The sequence below is a fragment of the Ostrinia nubilalis genome, chromosome 5, assembly GCF_963855985.1.
Source record: "Ostrinia nubilalis chromosome 5, ilOstNubi1.1, whole genome shotgun sequence".
NCBI classification, from domain to species: domain Eukaryota; kingdom Metazoa; phylum Arthropoda; class Insecta; order Lepidoptera; family Crambidae; genus Ostrinia; species Ostrinia nubilalis.
This window is the reverse complement of record NC_087092.1, coordinates 18031315-18045145: the sequence shown is the minus strand read 5'-3', so window position 1 is coordinate 18045145 and position 13831 is coordinate 18031315.

Genomic DNA, 13831 nt, shown 5'->3' with positions numbered 1-13831 from the left:
GCGCCGGGCGCGGCCGCCGTGCCTCACTGTGCAAAGGATATACGACACCTGATTCAGTGGTCGATGTTCACAAACTAATAGCAACTATTATTATAGCTGATTGATACAGCTGAAGTGATAATATCAAAGTGGGCACATGGATGCATTGAGGTCCCTAATATTCAAATCTCTTAAGACAAAGAATATTAGCAATTTGGAAACACAAATTACTAATAACCCCGTTGACCCCATTGTGGTAAGCTAAATCTATAGGATATCTATACTTCTACTTCTATACTAATACTAGCTGACCCGGCGAACTTTGTTCCGCCTCAATGGCAATAAATAAGCAGACTTTTTTTTTATTTCGAACGGGATAAAAAGTATCCTATGTCCTTCTCCTGGCTCTAAACTACCTCCCTGACAATTTTCAGCTAAATCGGTTCAGCCGTTCTTGAGTTATAAGTGGAGTAACTAACACGACTTTCTTTTATATATATAGATTATAAATGCGAAAGTAACTCTGTCTGTCTGTGTGTCTTGCTTTCACGCCTAAACCACTGAACCGATTTTGATTAAATTTGGCATGGAGATAGTTTGAGTCCTGGGATAGGATATATGATAGTTTTTATCCCGGCATTTGAAACAGGGACGCGCGCTATAAAGTTTTTCTGTAACAGACAAAATTACACGCGGGCGAAGCCGTGGGCGGAAAGCTAGTAGTAAATATGCGTATGTTACGAGTGGATTCACCACAATGAGGATCATTTCGATTTTTAGCTGTGAATGCAGATTTATAGGGCTAAGAAATCCTTAATACACAGTCCAAAAATTTTTGTTCTACGACAAAATTGACGAAGTTATGGCCAAATTACTAAAAAAGTTCACTGACCGCCCGGCGCGGGGACGATGACGTCACTATATCCGATCCGAACGCTGCCGGCGTACTGCGTGGATAGAAAATATTTTTTTCTAGCCAAACTATCAGTTTTAGAGAAAAACTTGTAATGACATTTATTCATCAGAATAAAGTAAGCTATCGATAGGTAATTTTTAAAAATAGAAATTGTGAAAAATAACGTAAAAAATCCATACGCTCATACGATTCAATGGAACGCAGAGACGCGATTGGGGTCTCCGCGGTGGTATATTTGGCGATTTATTCAAATAAAGTGTTCATAAGTGTTGTTAGTGTCATATCTTCTACCAAGTAAAATATAAAAATGTATAAGTATTAATTTATTTACTTCTAACAATAAGGTATAGCTGAGGCAGATACACTCTGCCTAGGCTACAATACATTGCTATGAAGATCATTTCGATGTACACGCAATACCTACCTGTTATTTAGTTTTTCTGAGTTAAACCTACGTACCTACCTATCTATTCGCCGTTCCCATGGGCAGGCCAGCTGCTGCAGGAAAGGACAGCTGATCCCTCCTGGAAATCTATTTAATCTTAGCCTAGAAGCTGGGTATGACTCCCCCGCCCCCTCCCCCCAGGCCAGAAGCTGGGTAAGGCTTGCCCCCCCCCCCCCCCCCCAGGCCATAAGCATAAGCTGGATATGACTCCCCTTCGGCCAGAAGCTGGGTATGACACACCCCCCATGCCAGAAATGCCAGAAACTAGGTATGACTTGACACCCCCCTCCCTCCCCCCAGGCCAGAAGCTGGGTAAGGCTAGCCCCTCCCCCCAGCCGATAAGCATAATCTGGGTATGCCTCCCCCTCGGCCAGAAGCTGGGTATTACATACCCCCCCCCAGGCCAGAAACTGGGTATGACTTGCCTCTCCCCCCCCCCCAGGCCAGAAACTGGGTATTAGCATTATATTATGTATTATTATGTTCAATACAAACAATCATTAAGTTACACTCACCCCAACCGCGTCTCCGCATTGCATCGAATCCTATGAAAATGTGGTTTTTGGACATAGCATACTTATTTTTCACAATTTTTATTTTTAAAAATTACTGGTCGATGGGTTACTTTATTTTAATGAATAAATGTTATTAAAAGTTTTTTTCTAAAACTGATAGTTTAGCTGGAAAAAAATATATTTTCCATCCCAATAGTACGCCGCACACTGGTTCAAGAAACGATAAAAATGGAATTAGCGATTTATTCACTTTTTTCGATGGAATCATGTGTAGAATGTTATAAAAAACGTTTTGTTTAAATTCTATTTTTCTAAGAAATGCGTAGTTTTTGCTATATTACATGTTTTGTGTTTTATTTGTATGAAACGTTTCCTTCACGAGGCTCTTATTCAAAATGTTAAAATTTGTTAAAGATGACTACTTATAGGTTTTAAAGAGTTATACTAATAGAAGCTAATACAGTAACAACTTTGTCCCAGTGCGTCCCCGTTTAGGATATAAGTGATATTTTATAAGGTACGAAAAAGTATACAAAATATATGGATATAAGGCAACTTTATGATAATTTATTGATTTTTTAAAATAAAAAGAAGCTAACAATCATTCCAATCTTAATCTTTTAATATTCAACATCATCATCAACATGTATAAATTCAAAAGTTTCATCATTATTTGAAGCTAGTTCATTAGGAAGAGGAGATTTTGGACACGCACTCATTTTTGGTCTTATTGTTGACAAAAAATAATCCGAAGAAATAAGTTTATTATTTAAAATATCACGATTGGTCACTTTTCGGTTAAATTTACGCGTATGATTCTCTGTGATCTTTCTAAAATCTTTATTCCGCGATTCTGCAGCTTCTTCCGATAGTGCTCCTATTGGCATAATATCTAAGTGCTTTATGATGTCACCTCCATGTATAAGAAGCTTATGCATGCTGGATGGTATGTAATATCAACCGTATAAACTGACGAACAACTCAGCGGTTTCCCATCCATATTGAGTGAGGTTTTGGTGGTTTATTTGCTCACCGGAAGCCATAGCCCATAATAATACAGACAACCTAGCGATCAGATCTTGACTAACTCCAGTGATGTTGGATGTTTTTTCTGGATCTGCAAAAAATCTACGCGCAGTATTTCCGTTGTTTGTTGTTCCAGCCCCTTGCTGCACAATATCTATTAGCAATCCAGTTTCATCGCGAAACCGTTATTACAATAACACACAAATAAATACATTTCAGCTTTTCGTTTCTCCATAATTGCTTTTTTATTTCCTCTTGCTGTCCAAGTTTTAAATTCTAGTCTATAAGCAATGTATAATATAGTCTCCATAGCCCGTATCCATGCGTGCAATGAAGATAGGCCAAACTTATACATATCGATATCTAAAGATCAGTTTTAATTTTGTTAAATTATTCATGTCAGTTGGTTTTGCTTTGCACTTAGATATTATGCCAATAGGAGCACTATCGGAAGAAGCTGCAGAATCGCGGAATAAATTTTTTAGAAAGATCAGAGAGAATCATACGCGTAAATTTAACCGAAAAGTGACCAATCGTGATATTTTAAATAATAAACTTATTTCTTCGGATCATTTTTTGTCAACAATAAGACCAAAAATGAGTGCGAGTCCAAAATCTCCTCTTCCTAATAAACTAGCTTCAAATAATGATGAAACTTTTGAATTTATACATGTTGATGATGATGTTGAATAATAAAAGATTAAGATTGGAATGATTGTTAGCTTCTTTTTATTTTAGAAAATCAATAAATTATCATTAAGTTGCCTTATATCCATATGTTTTGTTTACTTTTTCGTACCTTAGAAAATATCACTTATATCCTAAACGGGGACGCACTGGGAAAAAGTTGTTACTGTATTAGCTTCTATTAGCATAACTCTTTAAAACCTATAAGTAGTCATCTTTAACAAATTTTAACATTTTGAATAAGAGCCTCGTGAAGGAAACATTTCATACAAATAAAACACAAAACATGTAATATAGCAAAAACTACGCATTTCTCAGAAAAATAGAACTTAAACATAACGTTTTTTATAACATTCTACACATGATACCATCGAAAAAAGTGAATAAATCGCTAATTCCATTTTTATCGTTTCTTGAACCAGTGTGCGCCGGCTGCGCTCGATTCGGATATAGTGACGTCACGCGGCCCTGCGTACGTTGACTTTTAGCGGCAAAAACGGCCTATGTTTATTACTTAATATCTTCGTAAGTATTGGTCCGATTTGGATAATTCAAAAAGATATATCTTTCTTATGTCATAAAGATTAACGTAGATACTAGTTTTATTGAATTTTCTACAACAGTACTGATCCTCAATTGAGGATCATTTCGATTTTTAGCTGTGAATGCAGATTTATAGGGCTAAGAAATCCTTAATACACAGTCCAAAAATTTTTGTTCTACGACAAAAATTGACGAAGTTATGGCCAAATTACTAAAAAAGTTCACTGACCGCCCGGCGCGGGGACGATGACGTCACTATATCCGATCCGAACGCTGCCGGCGTACTGCGTGGATAGAAAATATTTTTTTCTAGCCAAACTATCAGTTTTAGAGAAAAACTTGTAATGACATTTATTCATCAGAATAAAGTAAGCTATCGATAGGTAATTTTTAAAAATAGAAATTGTGAAAAATAACGTAAAAAATCCATACGCTCATACGATTCAATGGAACGCAGAGACGCGATTGGGGTCTCCGCGGTGGTATATTTGGCGATTTATTCAAATAAAGTGTTCATAAGTGTTGTTAGTGTCATATCTTCTACCAAGTAAAATATAAAAATGTATAAGTATTAATTTATTTACTTCTAACAATAAGGTATAGCTGAGGCAGATACACTCTGCCTAGGCTACAATACATTGCTATGAAGATCATTTCGATGTACACGCAATACCTACCTGTTATTTAGTTTTTCTGAGTTAAACCTACGTACCTACCTATCTATTCGCCGTTCCCATGGGCAGGCCAGCTGCTGCAGGAAAGGACAGCTGCTCCCTCCTGGAAATCTATTTAATCTTAGCCTAGAAGCTGGGTATGACTCCCCCGCCCCCTCCCCCCAGGCCAGAAGCTGGGTAAGGCTTGCCCCCCCCCCCCCCCCCCCAGGCCATAAGCATAAGCTGGATATGACTCCCCTTCGGCCAGAAGCTGGGTATGACACACCCCCCATGCCAGAAATGCCAGAAACTAGGTATGACTTGACACCCCCCCCCCCCCTCCCCCCAGGCCAGAAGCTGGGTAAGGCTAGCCCCTCCCCCCAGCCGATAAGCATAATCTGGGTATGCCTCCCCCTCGGCCAGAAGCTGGGTATTACATACCCCCCCCCCAGGCCAGAAACTGGGTATGACTTGCCTCTCCCCCCCCCCCCCAGGCCAGAAACTGGGTATTAGCATTATATTATGTATTATTATGTTCAATACAAACAATCATTAAGTTACACTCACCCCAACCGCGTCTCCGCATTGCATCGAATCCTATGAAAATGTGGTTTTTGGACATAGCATACTTATTTTTCACAATTTTTATTTTTAAAAATTACTGGTCGATGGGTTACTTTATTTTAATGAATAAATGTTATTAAAAGTTTTTTTCTAAAACTGATAGTTTAGCTGGAAAAAAATATTTTCCATCCCAATAGTACGCCGGCTGCGCTCGATTCGGATATAGTGACGTCACGCGGCCCTGCGTACGTTGACTTTTAGCGGCAAAAACGGCCTATGTTTATTACTTAATATCTTCGTAAGTATTGGTCCGATTTGGATAATTCAAAAAGATATATCTTTCTTATGTCATAAAGATTAACGTAGATACTAGTTTTATTGAATTTTCTACAACAGTACTGATCCTCATTGTCGAGCAGCGGCGGATATCGAACCCGCGTTCCTCGAATCACGAGTCGGCCAGTCCGACCGACTATCGTGGCTACGAATATCTCTAGATGTCTCAAGACACGTGTCTTCGCATCTCAAAATCTAGAAAACAAGTAGACATAGCAACATTATATTCACCCACGCCGTCAATTATCCTTATCTTCATCTTAAAACATTTATTTTCATAATTATACGCTTAATAAGATAATAAGGATAACATAATAACTACGTTTAAAGCCACAAGCTCCATTTTCTGCGGATAAATTAATAAGTGTAATAACTGTGAAAGCTAGTACTGTGTAAGACTAGAGACGCAATACAATTATGCTATCTCGAAGGAAATAATCTCCTTGACGATTAATATACTTCGTTTATTTTTCTAAGAGTGCTCCATGTTTTTATTTTCTCTTGTGAGGTTTCTATACCAACAAAGATACCTAGTTAGAAGTTAGTCTTGCATCGTGATTCGTGACATGTCTAAGCGCATAACTCATTCTTGGTTAACCTAATTGCTTTTTTGTCTTAATTTATCCCCTGAATAAAAGTAATTTGACAACAGACTAGCCTAGTGGACTTCATCTAGTTCTCCAGTTGCTATGGCATATGTATATGAAGTCAGAACGTTTGTATTTATACAATCTTTCTCAAAAAAGTTCTCGAGTGGCGCCCGCGGGCCAGAAAATGTAGCGTGGGCAGGCCTCCCACTAGGTGGACCGACGATCTGATGAAGATCGCAGGAAGAGCCTGAATGCGGGCAGCACAGGACCGGTCATTATGAAAATCCTTGGGGGAGGCCTTTGTCCAGCAGTGGACGGGAATGGAGGAAGCTCTTTGCCTGTATCTCATCTGATGGTAAGTGATGATCAGGCCGAAGTTGGAAACGAGCTAAGCCAGTTAAGCGATTGTTTAATTAGTACCTACCTATAGTAGTATATTCATAATTTGTACGGTTATCCTATCTAGCAGTCATAGTACATGCACTACTTTGCAGCGGTCATAATAATCAAGTAATTAGAGTTTTAGTTGGAATATTTTAGGTACTTACAGTAAAGCTAACTAACAAAGTATTCTTCAGTAGTAATAAGCAAATAATTGCACACAAATGAACTGAAGGAGTTTCTCTTGTTATTTGGACGAGCAGAAAATACTCACGAGGGAGTAGTACGAGTATACCTATGCAACCGCAACGTTCGCTTGTACTTTCTAGTAAATTAAAATAAAATCCCTTTACATTCCAAAATGAAGCTTCACTTTTTATTCGTTTTCTCACATTATTAAGCAAAAACAAAGTCATTGTAATTTTTCATTCAATTTCAAACCCTCGACTTTGCAATTCCGCTGCATATTATTCCTCAATTCATTTCTTAATCAAGAGTTGAAATTGCAAATGAAACAATAACTGCACTGGTTTTAATTCCGAGTGGAACAATGCGGTGTGTACAACGACCACGAATCTTGGCGCTCGCATCGTACACCTCACAATGAATCTCGTAATTAGTTGATACTTGCATTTTTAAAATTCTGTGAAGCACCGCGAGGTTGCTCTTTTAATATACCAGTCTCCAAGATTGTAAAAAGTATCAATTTGCTAAATGAAATTAAATTGTACTCGTATATATGAGGAGGTACATTCCTTTGCTGTTGGTTAAACTTTAAAATTACGTTTACAATGTTAAGTCGGGTTCTTAGTTTGTTCTTTTAAGTAATTAATCCGCGGAGATGTTGTTTCATAAAAGTACTAGTTGAATAAATGTTAGAAACAAAAACACACTAAGCAAGCAATAATGTTATTGGATAACGTCTATTGTATTGTATAATACAACTTTAAACCTCTAGAAAATCAATACAAAATACTCGACTGCATCGGGTCAATCAGGCTCCCTAAATGGGCGACGGTAATCACTTACCATCAGGTGATCCGTCTGCTCGTTTGCCTCCTATCACATAAAAAAAAAAAAAAAAAAAAAAATGCCAACTATTGCTACGGTGCTACGAATGCTACGAGATAACTGATGACACTACGAAATAGCTACGATACTACGAAATGACTACGACACTACGAAATGACTACGACACTACGAAATGACTACGACACTACGAAATAACTACGACACTACGAAATGACTACGACGTATCCTGTAATAACCGATATTGGGGTTGGGATCGAACATTTTCTAAGTGAAGACAATGTGTTTAATTAAAGACACTTAATTGCCTCTGATAGAATCCGAACCTACAAAAATAACAATAGGGGAACTCCTTAACCACATGTATGAAATATAGCAATTTTTGCAGTTACTGTTTTACAACTGTTATTTTCTAATATTTCTCATATCGTGAGTGAATGTCGGTGGCAAATATGCGAGCGCAGTAAAACACCGCGGTGCACCTGTGCATAAATATGTCGGCTGCTTAGTGTTCATTACTCACTGTTCCCTAGGGCTCACACGTATGCAAACGAGTTTGAAGAGTTTGTAGTGTATTCTAGAAGACATTCACCGAGATGACAGTTCCAAAACTTTTAGCGATAGTTACTTAATTAATGGTAAAAGGAGTCAAATACCTCGGGATTTTATTCTCATACAGGGTGGAAACGATAAGTGATCTCACTCGATAATTTCTAAACCATACAAGATATCGAAAAACTGGTTACTGACCCTGAAAGTGCTTTACGAACTCTTTCAAACGGTACCAATAACAGGTTACAGAATAAACTGGAAGTATCTGAAAATTCAATGTTTCCAGCTAATATTATTGGCAGGTAGTTGCTAATTGCTCATAAGATAGGCCCCCTTAATTTAATTTATTGTCCGTGGTGCATAATCTTTTCTTAAAGGTTTTAAACCTTTGTTTGTCACCTGTCATCCGCTTTGCAATGGAGGGAAGTCGAACCTTAATTTCGAACTCCTTCTACGAGGGGCGGCTGAAAAGTTTTGAGCCTAAGTATCTTCAAGTGTTATTATTGACTCGCGCTAAATTTAATTAATTAGCCAATAACCTCCTTAGTATATGTACAAAGTTTCATTTCATTAGCGTCATCACGCTTTTAGTAATTAATTCATAAACGCCATCATGTCTCAGTCATCCGCGCAATGTACGAAATTGAAGTACACAGTTGTCATAAAATTCCTCAAAAAGAGGAACAAAACGCTGACGGTAACATTTGAAGAGATGTCTACAGTTTATGGGGAGTCTTGGCCTTCATTTGCTATCATGAAAGATTGGATCCGATAGTTCAAGCATGGCAGGGAGTCGCTAAAAGATGACCTCAAGTCAGGGCGGCCAGATTTCGCCATTAACGAATAAAATAATGAAAATTTAAAGAATCTTGCTTTAGAGATCAGCGAATTAAGCTGTGACAGATAGCTGAAGCCATAGGCAGTAGCAAGAAACGTATCGGCGACATTTTTCGTACTCATTTGCACATGAAAAAGGGGTGCACGCGATGGGTGCCAAAAATGCTCACGCCGCTCGACAACTAGCGTCGAGTCACAACTTCGCAGGAGTTTTAGGCCATCTTTGGCCATAATCCTAACAATTTTTTTTCTCGTATTGTTACTATTGATAAATAATAGATCCGGCAGTACGATCTAGAGTCAAAATAAGAGTCAATGCAAAGGATTCAAAAGGGAAAACGCCGCCGCGGAAATTCAAAGTGGAGCGATCGACACCCAAGCTCATATCCACTATTTTTGGGATTGTGGAGGAATTTTATTCATTGACTACCTACTTAAAATAAAACTACAATAAACGTGGATTATTATGCTGTACTGTTGATAAGAGTGCGTCAAGTGGTTGTTGAAATATTAAGAGGCAAACTAGCGAAAGGAAATCTGTTATTGCAAGACAATTCGCCCGCGCACACTGCGCAAGTTGCAAGGCTTGCCCCGGGTAAAACTGGATTTCAAGAAATTAATCACCCACCACACAGTTTAGTCCGAATCCCTAGCTATTTTGTCTAATTCTCAAATTAAAAAAAAGACTTCCAGGAACGAAGATTTTTGAGTGACAAAGAATTGAAGGCGGCGTTAAAGGCTCATTTCGAAGGCAAAGATTGCGAATTTTTTTCAGTGGGTTAAAAGCTCTTTTACACAAATGTAAGAAGTCCGTTGTAGTAGAGAGAGATTAAATAGAAAAATATATTTTTTATACTTTTCTATCGGCATTTTTAATACCCTAGGCTCAAAACTTTTCAGCCGCCGCGCCCCTCGTATGTTCTTCTGATTAATTTCGTTGCGGGTCCAATGACAGTTTAACTTTCCCCCGGGACAAACTTGACCTTCATTGGTTGGGTTTTTGTGGGGGTCAAGCTGTAGATCCTGGCTACACAGGAGTTGCAGTGGTGGGAACGAGAGGTGGGAATAGTCCCGTTATCGTTTCCACCCTGTATACAGTAAGTAGCAATAAAAATACATGTTATATCGTGACTTATCAAATGAAACTGTCAAATGTATCATTAACGATAACGACTCTTGCTGACGTAACTAAATGATTCTATATCTTCATTTCAGCTCTGGATAAAAGTAATTTAAAGTGAATTGTATACTCGTACTGTTAAAAAATTGTCAAAAACCTAAAATTTTAAAATAACGGTATCGTTATATCCAATGAGCTGCTGTCATAGTGACATTGCCGTAATGTCAATGTCACATAAATTTAAATATTTACATAGGGACGCGCGTGGACGACTATGCGCGCTTTTGGTGCTAAGTAAGAGTTTTTTATGAGTTTTATCTAATTAACAATACCTAGGTGTCAAAATGACTATTATCTTACTTGTGCACAAATAAAACTCCCTAAAAAATATTGAGTTTCTGAAGCAAACTCTAATAACATAAAACTGCTAACTTGTATGCTTGTTTTCCCTGCGCTAGCGCAACAAGAATTGATAGTGGCAACCCTAACTAGTGCCACTACAAGTTCTAAATATTTCGAAGCACGAAAAATCTCCCGGGGTGTGAAATGGAGCACTTTGCATTTTGCCAGCTTTTCACTTTATGCGATTCTGCCTTTTCCATTCGGTGCCGCCAGGTAGCATTTGATATTATGTTTTGGGGTTGCGTGAAATTTTCCCTTATTTTCCTGTGTACCTTTATGAATGGTGGAATTTGGATATGTATTGGATGTCAACATCGCCTAGTGGGGAGTATAATGGTAGATTTGATATTACACTCTAAAGGAGTCTGGAGTACCTATAGAAAACAGAATTTAATATAAGTACTTAGCACGGCACAGAGGAAACGTTTCAATCACTCGAATATAATATTCGAGTCCGTTGAATGTAAGACTCCCCGTAGACTAGTTTTTTAGTCGGCCAATAGTTAGGTCCGATTCTAATTTGTACATGAAGAATCGGCCGTTAGGTACAATGTGCGCATTTTCATACATGGCCATACTCATTTACAGCCCGACCCAATCGGCCATAATTGCCGACCAAAAGTCAGTAGTCTGAAACACTACATACTGTGTTACGAGTAACTTGGAAACTACCATTACTTTGTCTACAAGTACAAAGGATAACCAGTGAGCCTTAAGTGTTAGTAATGTCACGTTTTGTAGTGTGCTAAGCTTGAAAAAGGTTTCTCTAGAATCTAGATGAAAAGATACCACCGACCAAATGTTCCAAAAAGCTTGGCTTGGATCCAGGTTGGCACGTCCTTATCGCTTGATCAGTTATGTTTAATTTGCATAATGTGTCGTACAATAATACTGGCATGGTTGCCATGATGGACCTAGCATTATATTGTAACTACTTAAAATAATAATAATAATAACACTGACCTTTGGGGACCTATTTGGCATATTGTTTGTTCCATTGGGAATATTTTGTGTGCCAAATAACAGTGTAAATAGCGACTCTATGCCAAATGTCTGGTGAAGCAGTCACAAGCAATATTTTCAACATTAATACCAGTTGCAATCCCGTCCATTTGCGCTATAAATGGAAAAAATGTGGAGTTTCTGGCTGGATTACCGCTAAATAATAAATTGCCACATCCAGGTAGGATGGCATGATGGCAATATCAGACAATTAGCAACTAAAACGAATAATTCACAATCAATAACGAATAAAACACTAAAATATTTGTTGGTGCTGTCTTAGAATAAGCATACTTGTGCCTAACTTGTATATGAAGAATTATTTCTTTTTTTCTCTCATATATTTTTTCTGCCTAATAAGGTAGCATTATAAATTAGTTTGTCACAGTTCGTTATAAGTTATAGCCTAAAATCCGTTCAGTAGTTTTCGAGTTTCGCGTGAAAGAGTAACAAACATCTATAAAAACTTTCGCGTTTATAACATTAGTAGAATTGTATTCCCTTCAGACTCATTTCTCGAGATTCTTAATAAATAACTCATTAATATGAAATAAATCGCGCAGACTCCCAGATGTCCAGCTATCGCTTGGCGGCGCTCCAGCGGTCGTTCACGTTTATCGCTTGATTTGCTGCCGGCTCATGCACACGGTATTGCAAGCCTATGAATTTACTGTATTGATAAAACAAACGGTTGTACGCTATTCGCAAATGCTACCATGAAGTAAAGCGAGAATAAAATGCTTCGATATGAACATCTTACTAATATTATAAATGCGAAAGTTTGTGTGGATGTTTGTTACTCTTTCACGTAAAAACTACTGAACGGATTTTTATGAAACTTTACAGTATTATCCTACTTCCTACTAATCCTACTATAATATTATAAATGCGAAAGTTTGTGTGGATGTCTGGATGTTTGTTACTCTTTCACGCAAAAACTACTGAACGGATTTTGTTGAAACTTTACAGTATTATTGTTTGTAACCCAGATTAACATATTATAGGCTATAATTTATGCCGATCTGTGACACTAAATTTCACGCGGGTGAAGCCGCGGGCAAAAGCTAGTTGTGTATAACCCAGACTAACATATAGGGTATAATTTATGACGATCTGTGACAAACTAAAATTCACGCGGGTGAAGCCGCGGGCAAAAGCTAGTTTTAAATAGAGCAGAAATATGAGTATCAACAATTTGTAACTGAAAAACTAATTCAATTTACGAATTCATTCATGCACATTTCAGTAAACTAAACTGTCATTTATTTTGCACAGAAAATTGCAGGCATATTAAAATTTTTGTTATAAAAAATACACTCAGAATACTGCGGAATTAAAATATGATTGAAAAGTTTTGTGCTGGAGGCAACATTTCAGATCGTAAAAAATATAGTTAGACAGTGGAATACGGGCTATAATTCCAGTTTATGTGCCTAATCTCTGCGGCTCTACAAACGCGGCGGACACTGCGCTGTTTGCACTTAATCTGTGACATAAATAAATACTGAATGGTACAGAAATAAAAAAAGGTTTGGCGAGTAAAATTGGAATAACTTTAAAAAAAAAACCGACTTCAAATGCGTGAACACAAATAATACCTATTCAACAAAAAAATAATCGTTCAAATTGGTTCATAATCGGCGGAGATATTGCGTATAAAAAAGTTCATCCCCAATTTTCCACCCTTGGGGGTGAAATATTTTATTCAAATTCGCATGAAACCACCCTTTTGATAATACCTATTCAACAAAAAAAGAATCGTTCAAATTGGTTTATAATCGGAGGAGATATTGCGTATAAAAAAGTTCATCCCCAATTTTCCACCCTTGGGGGTTGTTTTTTTTATTATTAAATTTAAATGGGACCACCCTTGAGGTATTACCTATACGCCGAAAAAAAGATTTGTTCAAATCGGTTCATAATTGGCGGAGTTATCGCGTAACAAACATAGAAAAAAAAAAACATACGGGTCGAATTGAGAACCTCCTCCTTTTTTTGAAGTCGGTTGAAAAAGGAAACTGGACTGCGACACAAATATTGACGTTGCGAATCGTTATAATAATTGTGAATAATGTCGAGGAATTGCACAAGGACTTCATAAAATTAAAGAAATATAAGGATCTGCATGAAATTACTGAATCGCTTGATGTAATTTCTTATCTTCAGACTGAAGAGCTTTCGCATCTAGATGCGTAGTTTAATTCATGTATTGGTGACTATTTGGGGCTAATCGTACGTAAATAATACAGACACC